Genomic DNA, 9,257 nt, shown 5'->3' with positions numbered 1-9,257 from the left:
AGGGAAAGAACTAGGCTGATGTCACTGTTAACTGTTCATTTGTTATTGTTATTGTTCTGTTATGTTTATATTATATTGTTCTTATGTTATTTTTATTATTTATGTTTTTATAATTATTTTTGAAATAAAATATTTCTCACAACTCTTCTCTCAATATATGATTTTAAGATCTAGCATGCAAGGACACAAATATACATTTTTAATAACACTACTTAATTGAACAATTTTAATAACAATTTAATAATAATGAAGGAATCCCTTTTGTTTTGTGTGGGTGGCTCTTAAAAGAGCTGTTTTGGGGTTGTTGTGCACTGCACTATATGATGGTGTCATGCCACGAGAGGGTCCCTTCTGCAGAGAAGTAGGAGGTGAAGGTCTCGCGGATCCGGATGGCCTCTCTCGCGGATCCGGATGGCCTCTCTCCCGGCGTTGTTGGCAGCCACTCTCCCCAGCCCTGGCAGAGGCAACACCACACCAACAGGGAGGCAATCTCTCACTGCTGCTGTTGGTGCTGTTCTGCGGAGGAGGTTGTGGAGCACACAGGTGGCCTTGACGCATCTTTCCGCCAGCACAGGACGGGAGGAGAGGATGCCGAAGGCGTTCTCAACCACCAACCGAGCCCGGGACAGTCGGTAGTTAAAGACGCGCCGCTCTCGGGGGAGGATGCGTCCGGGGAATGGCCTCATGAGGTCGGTCCGTAGCGGAAAGGCCTCGTCCGCTACAAACACATGAGGCAGGGGTCCTCTCTGCGCAGCCGCTGACAGTACTCTGTCAGCAGGGAGCTTGAGATCGCCAGCTCGGAGGGCCTGACCAAACACCGAGTTGGCCAGAATTCCTCCATCACTGGTTCTCCCATAGCCCCCCACATCGATGATGCGGAAGCACTTGTCTGCGTCGACAACTGCCAAGAGAACAATGGAAAATATTCCCTTGTAGTTGAAGAACTGCGAACCGGAGTTCGCAGGGGCCTTCAGAATCCCATCGATGGCACCGCAACAGAGAGGGAAGTTCCACTGCTCCTCGAACTGCTGCGCAATCACCCTCCAGTCCTCGGTAGTGGGCACAACCATGTACTCCTCCACCAGGCAGTCCCATATAGCCGTCACCCCATCGGACACGATGGAAGCCACGGTGGAGGCCCCGACCCGGAAGCTGGTGGCTATCGTCCGGAACGAATCGCCAGTAGCCAGGAATCTGCAACACATGAATCATTTATTTTAGCCTTATTGAGAACTTTAGTTGCATACCAAATATGTAGGCCAATTATCTCACTGATATCACTGCACAGGTATATGTCTTGACTAGTGTTTACAGTGGATTTGCATCAGCCTATTTTACTTTCAAAAGCATGACAAGGAGGTCAAGAATGAATATGTTGGAGCCTTGATGCATTTATTTATTTTGTTTATATAAAGCTCTGGTGACATGCATGTATATGAAGATTTGCGTTTAGGTTGAAACCATAGATAATATATAAAAACACTGTTGAAACACTGGGTGGAGCATTGACAGGAAATGCATAGCAGGTAGGTGCAAGAGGGGAAACAGATGTGCAAAGCAAACTGCTTTATCACCATGTTGTCAGCACGCTTTCGTTTGACTTGTGTTGAATTTAACCCAATGAATATTGACTGTGATGTCACAATGGCCTATGCTCCCCCGTGCTTAGTTGAGCATAGTGCACGATGCTTGAATAAATGGATCACTACTCAAATATAAACATTGGAAATAGATGTATGCACTATCAGAACACGCGCCCGAACAATTTCTCCCCGTTATGTATATAGTTTTTGACTACAGAATGTGCTGATTGTTATAGAGTAATTAGGCTATGAAACCGCAACTTACCGGAGACAGACAGACAGGCGCTCCGCAGCTGATATGGAGCGCCTGTAGTTGGTGTCCTGACGTGAGATCTTGGCACCAACCCGGGCTAGCAGGTCATCGAACTGGGCCCGACTCAGTCGAAAGTACCGCTGAAACCGGCCGTCATCCAGGCGGAGTTCTTGGAGCAAGTGGTGAAACTCACCCAGCTGTGGCCGTCTCCGGAGGATGTCGTGCACCCAAACACGACGGCGTTTGCGTTTGCGACGCTCCTCGGACTTCCACAGCAAAAAAAGCGCAGCGATGGTGGCGATGTCAGCCATGTTTCAGCAAAAGAAAAATAGCGGGGGGAAAAAAGTTTTGGGCGGGCTCATTTAGGCGCGTTAGGAGCGTAGGCGCGTATGCGTAGGACCATTTTTGACACAAAATGGTCAAGCAACATTTTAGCTGCGTTACGCGCGTAAAAATTACGCGGGATACGCGTTTGGTGTGTTCGTACCTTAAGGCGTATAATATTTATTCACGCGTATCCACTGTGTATTACCTACCTAACCTAACCAACACATTGATTTTGGCTTAATCAATAATATAACTAGGCTGTAGACTCAAATGGGTGGCCCTATTTGAAAACGTGGCTGTCCAGTTTGAAAACCTTTCGAAGCTGTATATAGAGTGGACGTTAGTGAGGCTTTCTTAAGGTACGAACACACCAAACGCGTACCCCGCGTACGACGCGTATAAAATCGGTAATTTTCCATAGGGAACCATTGGTTTACGCGCGTATTAGCTGCGTACACGCGTTACATGCGCTAAAGCAACATTTTACCCGCGTTAGCGGCGTATGAGCTGCGTATATATACGCGTGTACATATACGCGCGTACATATACGCGCGTACGCGAGGAGTTCAAAAAATTGAACTTTTTACGCTCATGACGCATGACGATTAGCCGCGTTGCCCAATCAGCGTTGAGCTTGACCCGACGTCACTGGCAGAGAGTAGTGAGCTTGGACAGAAGCATACTGCCGACATCTTTCTTTATTCTGTGTGGAAATAGTAACATAGTTACGCCATTAAATGCTTTTATGGAAACATTTTTAGCGAGAAATGTGCATTTTACTTTCATAATGTTCGCTCTGTGAATGTGAAGGATGTTTGGTTTGATAGTTATGACGAAGAGGGAACGCTCCGTTCACTTGCATGGACAGAGTCTCTGGTTACTAAGCAACCTCAACGTCTTGGCGGACTATATATCTGCTGATCAACACTACGAATGTTGGAAACACACCAGACACCCCATGTGAAGTTATTTAACCCGATTATTGTTATTTATATCCGAGATTATTTAATCTAACCCGATCTAAACTCTATCACCCAAACACGGCGGCGTTTGGGTTTCCTACCTCGGACTCCAGCGCAGCCACGGCCGACAACTTTCTTTATTCTGGGTGGAAATAGTAACATAGTTACGCCATTAAATGCGTTTATGGAAACATTTTTAGCGAGAAATGTGCATTTTACTTTCGTAATGTTCGCTCGGTGAATGTGAAGGATGTTTGGTTTGATAGTTATGACGAAGAGGGAACGCTCCGTTCACTTGCATGGACATGGACTCATCTAGGCGCGTAGGAGCGTAGGCCCGTAGCTGCGTAGGACCATTTTTGACACAAAATGGTCAAGCAACATTTTAGCTGCGTTACGCGCATAAATCTTACGCTGGTTACGCGTTTGGTGTGTTCGTACCATTAGAGCATCATTATACGCCACTCTCATTTTTTTATATTTACTTTTACTGTATCTGCACCACAAGTGGGCAGTATATAGATAGATAGATAGATAGATAGATAGATAAATACTTTAATAATCCCAGAGGGAAATTATTTAAATAGTGGAGTACAATAAGCTTTAAAAAGGGCAATCTTAACATCATCAGTACACATATGAAATTTTCGTGACAACATGTTAACTTGTGCATATCATTTACAGTATTGTCTCTGAACATCATCATCGTCACTGAGGTCGTCCCTAATGATGTGACCCAGATATCTGACCTTATCCACAACATTGAGCACCTTGTCAGCCAAAAGAAAAGAAGGGAATGTTGCATCCCTATCTTCCTTAGTTTTCATGATCATGACTACACTCTTTTTGGGATTAAACTTGATATCAAAGAGCTGTCCATAGTCAGAACACACTCTGAGCAACTGCTGAAGGCCAGCTGAACTGGGCAGCATAGATTCTAGGCTGATGCTAGATTCTACCTGCGCTAAAAAGCCTGGTCCTCTTTGGAAAAGCATCATGACCAGCGCCCTGCTAAAACACGAGTCAAACTTGGGAGTTGCATTTCATAGATGGAATCAGTCAAGAGCCCAGAAGGGTTTCAAGACAGATGCCACATGAGCTGGTTTATCATTCTCAAACATCACTGAATTCATAATGTATGAATGTTACCTGATCAGCTTAGAGGGAAGGACACGTTGTTGCTTTTTAGTGTCAAAATATAATTATTGTGCTTGCCTCGCATGTCATGTTGTGATCAGATCACTTTGCGCTAGTGTTCGTTGAGTGTCCTTAACCTGGCCCTTAATCTTTGTTACGAGTACACATTTTAAACCCTCTGTGTCAATGTTGCAGTCATTTAAAGAGTTCTTTCACTTGTACAAATACACAATGCCTCCCTTTATGCAAATAATGTATCAAAACGATATCATCAAACTAATCTAATTAGTTTGATGATATTAAAATCTTTATTGAACGTATCGCATTTCAGACTCAAGAAGCTTCTGGCCATCCTGGATGACACCAGCCACCCTCTGCACACTGTCATCAGCAACCAAAGAAGCTCCTTTATTCATTTTATGCAAATAATGTAGCAAAACAATTACTTTTTCCTTTTCTGCAGAAGACTGCGATGCCTTTGGAGACCGTAGCACTCAGCGTGGCGCCACCTCAGAGATTCTGGGTGTGGATGCCCCTGGCTCCTCCCACATGTCCAGTCACAGCGAGGAACTTGTGATTAGCAAAATAAAGAATATGTTGGCATATTTGCAATAGTTAATCGCGTTTTAGCCTACATTCAGATGTGAACTCATTCTTGCATGCGAGGGTCTTGTTACGTATTTTAAGAATCTAAGCTACCCACACATAGACCCAATGAAGACCAAACATATTAGCCGTAAATACCATACATAGCCACAAGGGGAGCCTTACTGAAGGCTGCAATAGATACTTTATCCACAGAGGGCAGCACCACAGACCAAGCGAGGAAAACCGAGGATTACGTCCCACCGGTTTTCTCCAAGTCTTCCGGTCCTCCGAGTCCATAAGAAAGCCTCCACATCGTGGAGACAGGTAGAATTCTTCAGGCAGCGCTAGGGCATCGGTGGGTTAATGTCTTGGACCAGCTAGGAGAACACTCTCGCACGTGCTAAGGCACATCTTCAATCTCTCTTAACTTCAGAGCATCAGTTTACCATACCGAAAATACTTTATACAAATAAAGTATCTTTAAAGCTATTCCTTTGGATTCGACCCCTCTTTCCTTGAAGAACATAATAATTGGTTGACCCTGACGTTCCTGGAAAGTCCGGACCGAGACTGGCGATCGCGGGGCCGTTCGGAAGCAGTACAAGCTACTTACAGGCGCCAAAACAAAGGTAAACAGAACCTGTTGTCAATGACTAAACTCTGTATAGTTAGATTAGTAACATTAGGTGAATAGCTTGTACTGCATCCGTCAGGCTGCGGGGACGTGTAATCTCGGACTGGTTTAAATTCATACAGCCGGTTACAAACGGCCTAGAATAAGCTAACAGATTGAAATTAAATAACGAGCTCACGAAGTATAAGGGCTAGGAGTGTGTTTTATATGGGTTTGTAGATAGACTGTGTCCAATCCTGATTAGATCTAAATGTTCGTACCAACGTGGGAGACGTATTACCTGTGGTTAAGTGTTATTTATTTGGTGAAAGCGCCGAAGTTAAGCCGGGCCACCATAAGGTATATTTATTACCGACCATAAACTTCTGAACTCTTACGGCGGGGTGAGGAAAGGTCAGGTTTTTAACGTTAATCTAGCTTAGTTGCATATTAAACCGGAAGCTTGGCCGTAGTTAGCCAAGGAATTCAAATCGAATTGATTCCTCACAGCCCGGTTCATGTAACATCTAATGTGCAATTTTGGTTAGTATAGAACGCAGCCGTAGAGGTGGACTTACGCAGTAATAACCCATCTGCTATCAAGCGCCTCGCTAACCCGCCGTGGGGACAAACTTGCAGGAATCTCTTACTTCTTATAGAGATCCAATACATGCTTTTGACTAGAGCTACCTGGGTCAAAACTAGTTTGTCTCTACAGCCCTTTGGATGTACCACGTGGTGTACGATTTAAGGGGACCACGCGTCTTGGAAACGTGCGTTTCCTTTGTTCATACCATCAGTCGTTATAGTCGAACTCCTTTTTTGAAATAGACGCCATTTCTCTAAAGCAACGGGGGGCTCAACTTAAGTGTTACATCCTATCTCTCTCTCTCTCTCCCCCTCTCCCCCCCCCCCCCCCCTCCCCCTCCCCTCTCTCTCCCTCTTCCCCCCCCCCTCCTCTCTCTCTCTCTCTCTCTCTCTCTCTCTCTCTCTCTCTCTCTCTCTCTTGCAAGTCGGTAGGAGATGAATGGTCAGTCTTTTGTTAAGACTGCATAACCTCTGACCTAGGCAAAAGCAGATCTCTATCTCTCGGTGCCGGTGCTATCTTGTGGCCTGGTTGCGCAGTCCGGTAGGACTGGAACAACTCGAATAGTTGTTGTACTTTTTCTCCCATACCCTAGAAAACCCCTTTGATAACCCCAAACCCTTCTGTCCCTGTCTCTAAAGATCCGGTCGTCAGACCACCCTCCCCTCCCCATCCTTTTATCCCAATATCCCATATCCTATCGTAAACTCACCCCCCTCTCCCCATCCCTTTGTCCCAATATCCCATATCCTATCGTAAACTCACCCCCCCCTCCCCACCCTTCTGTCCTTGTCCCCACATCCTATTGTAAACCCCCTTCACACCCCTTTCATCTCTCTCCGCAGGTCCTGGAGTAAAAGCCCCCCACCCCCCTTTATTTTTTCACTTCTCCACCTTATCTCCACCCTCTCCGCAGGTCCTGTTGCAGATCCCTGTCCCCATCCCATTGAATACTGTTTATTGACGGGTACACTCACAGCACGACGTGCGAATAGTGTGTGCTTGGTCATTTAAGTGTTGGATATAGTAATAGGTTATCACAGCCTTTTGTCGTTCAGATAGAAATCAAGAAAAGTTTCTTTATCGATAAATAAGTTGTGAATTCCGAAAAACCCAAACACTCTTAGTACTTCGCAGCCCCTGTGCCGCGACCCCCACCCCCACCTAACCTCCCCCTCTCTCTCTCTCACTCACTGTCTCTCTCGCTCTCTCTCCCCCGCTCCCTCTTCCTCTTCCCCTCTCTCTCTCTCTCACTCACTCACTCACTCACTCACTTTGATACTGACTCACTCACTCTCTCTCCACTTTGTTTGTACAGACATATTGCTTTTGGGCAACCAGGAAGATTGTTCCACAGATTCAATACGGAATATTGAAGAGTAATTAACGTTGTACAATCTTGTAACTCCCAATTCCTCGCTCTTTCTCTCTGTCTGCCTGCCTGTCTAAAGGTAGGCCCTCCCTCACCCTTTAAATTCCTTCCCCATCCTTTAGTCCCTATCTCCCACCCCCCCTCATAAAGACCCCCCCCCCCCACAGAATAGCTTTGTCTTTAATGCCCCACTGGCGTCGTTTTGAGTACTTGTAGTTAACGATTGTTCATGGTTATGGGTGCGAGGTAAGGTCCTCCACTATCGGTCTCTGTGAAGATCGAGCCACAAAAGAACATTAACGAGAGTTCCAATCTCCTCCTCCACTGTCTTAATGAACCCCATCCCCCACCACCAATCTTCCTCCCTCTAAACCCTCATCATAAAGACCACCCCCCCAGCCTCTCCCACGACACATCTCTCTCTGTGTCGCTATTTTTAACAACGATAACTTTTATATATACATGTACACACAGCGCGGAGAAAGTGTACTGAGAGCGCAAAATGCGGTTAAGTGGTAGCCTTATGCCATAAGGTACCACAGTGTTCAGCCGGACAGATAGAACTCAGAAGTTTCTGTAGTCGGCTGATACGTATGTAGTATGCACCGCAGCCATATTTGTAGTTCTTGGTAGTGCCGCCTACTCGTTAACACGAGATTATTCCCAATTACATCTCAACATCTCCAAATGTACCACAAGTATATAACTATTATTAGTCCCAACTAGACGCCCCCCCAACTTTCCAAGTAGCCGATCTCTTGCATTTGTAATAAATTTGTTCTCTTTTCTCGTCAGGCCTTGGCAACCCGAGCAGTAATGGATGCCCGACATTCATAATTTTAATCGTTAACATTACTACAAATATTCTCTTTTCTAATCAGGAAGTGGCAACACAACGATCAGTTGCCCATCATCATCATTTTACTTCTGTGCATAAAATATTAATTCTCTTTTCTCTTTAGGAGGTGGCAACACAAGCATTATAGTTGCCAAACACTCATCTTTTTACTTCTCTGCATTGATCTTAATTCTTTCTCTCTCCAGGAAATGGCAGTATAAGAACGAATGCCAAACACTGACAGTAATTATTTTTTTCAGGTTGCTGAGCCCTTCTGTCTATTCAACATGCGTTTTGTGTAGCAAGACAGGTAGAGAACCAGGCTGGTTCAAATAGACACGGGGTTCAACTGCTAGAATAATATGTTGAATTAATAAATGGTGCACATGGTTTTAAACGGTGCCCAAGGAGGGAGTTAGCTCAACTGCGGTAGACACAATTACAATACGTTTTTTGCGAATATTAAATCTACATGGCTTAAATTCTGCTATAATCAGCTACTACATACGAATAAACACTGCGTGAAATGTTCAAAGGTCAACTATTGCCTCCGTTGGAGCGATTGCAATAGATATAATATCGTACCACAATATGAATGCATTATCTTGTATTCGACAATTAGGAAAGCCGGATTCCAGAAACTAGAAGCCTACAAAAGGGCACCAACCCAGAGGTCTTGCATCAACCAGATCCCTGTACGGCAGTTACACAGTGATCTTAAAATAGCTAGACTCCACATCATGAACGGTTAGCCTTTAAAGTTGTCCATAGCGTGCATACCGCTCGTCCACAGAAATCCGGGGTTATCCAGGCCTGGGGATTCTTATTAGAAGAGTTCTGGGATAACCTCCAATAGAGGAGTCCCCCCCAATAGAGGATCCTGAGGACAAGCGGTAGAAATGCATAGTTCAACAGACCTGACGAGGTCCAAAATACCAAAATAAGAAATGGTTAGGATTGGTTAATTTGAATGCGCATGGCTGAAGCAATGCGCAAGG

This window comes from Gadus chalcogrammus, unplaced genomic scaffold, assembly GCF_026213295.1.
Source record: "Gadus chalcogrammus isolate NIFS_2021 unplaced genomic scaffold, NIFS_Gcha_1.0 GACHA086, whole genome shotgun sequence".
Taxonomy (NCBI): Eukaryota; Metazoa; Chordata; class Actinopteri; order Gadiformes; family Gadidae; genus Gadus; species Gadus chalcogrammus.
Note: the sequence above shows the minus strand (reverse complement) of the source record.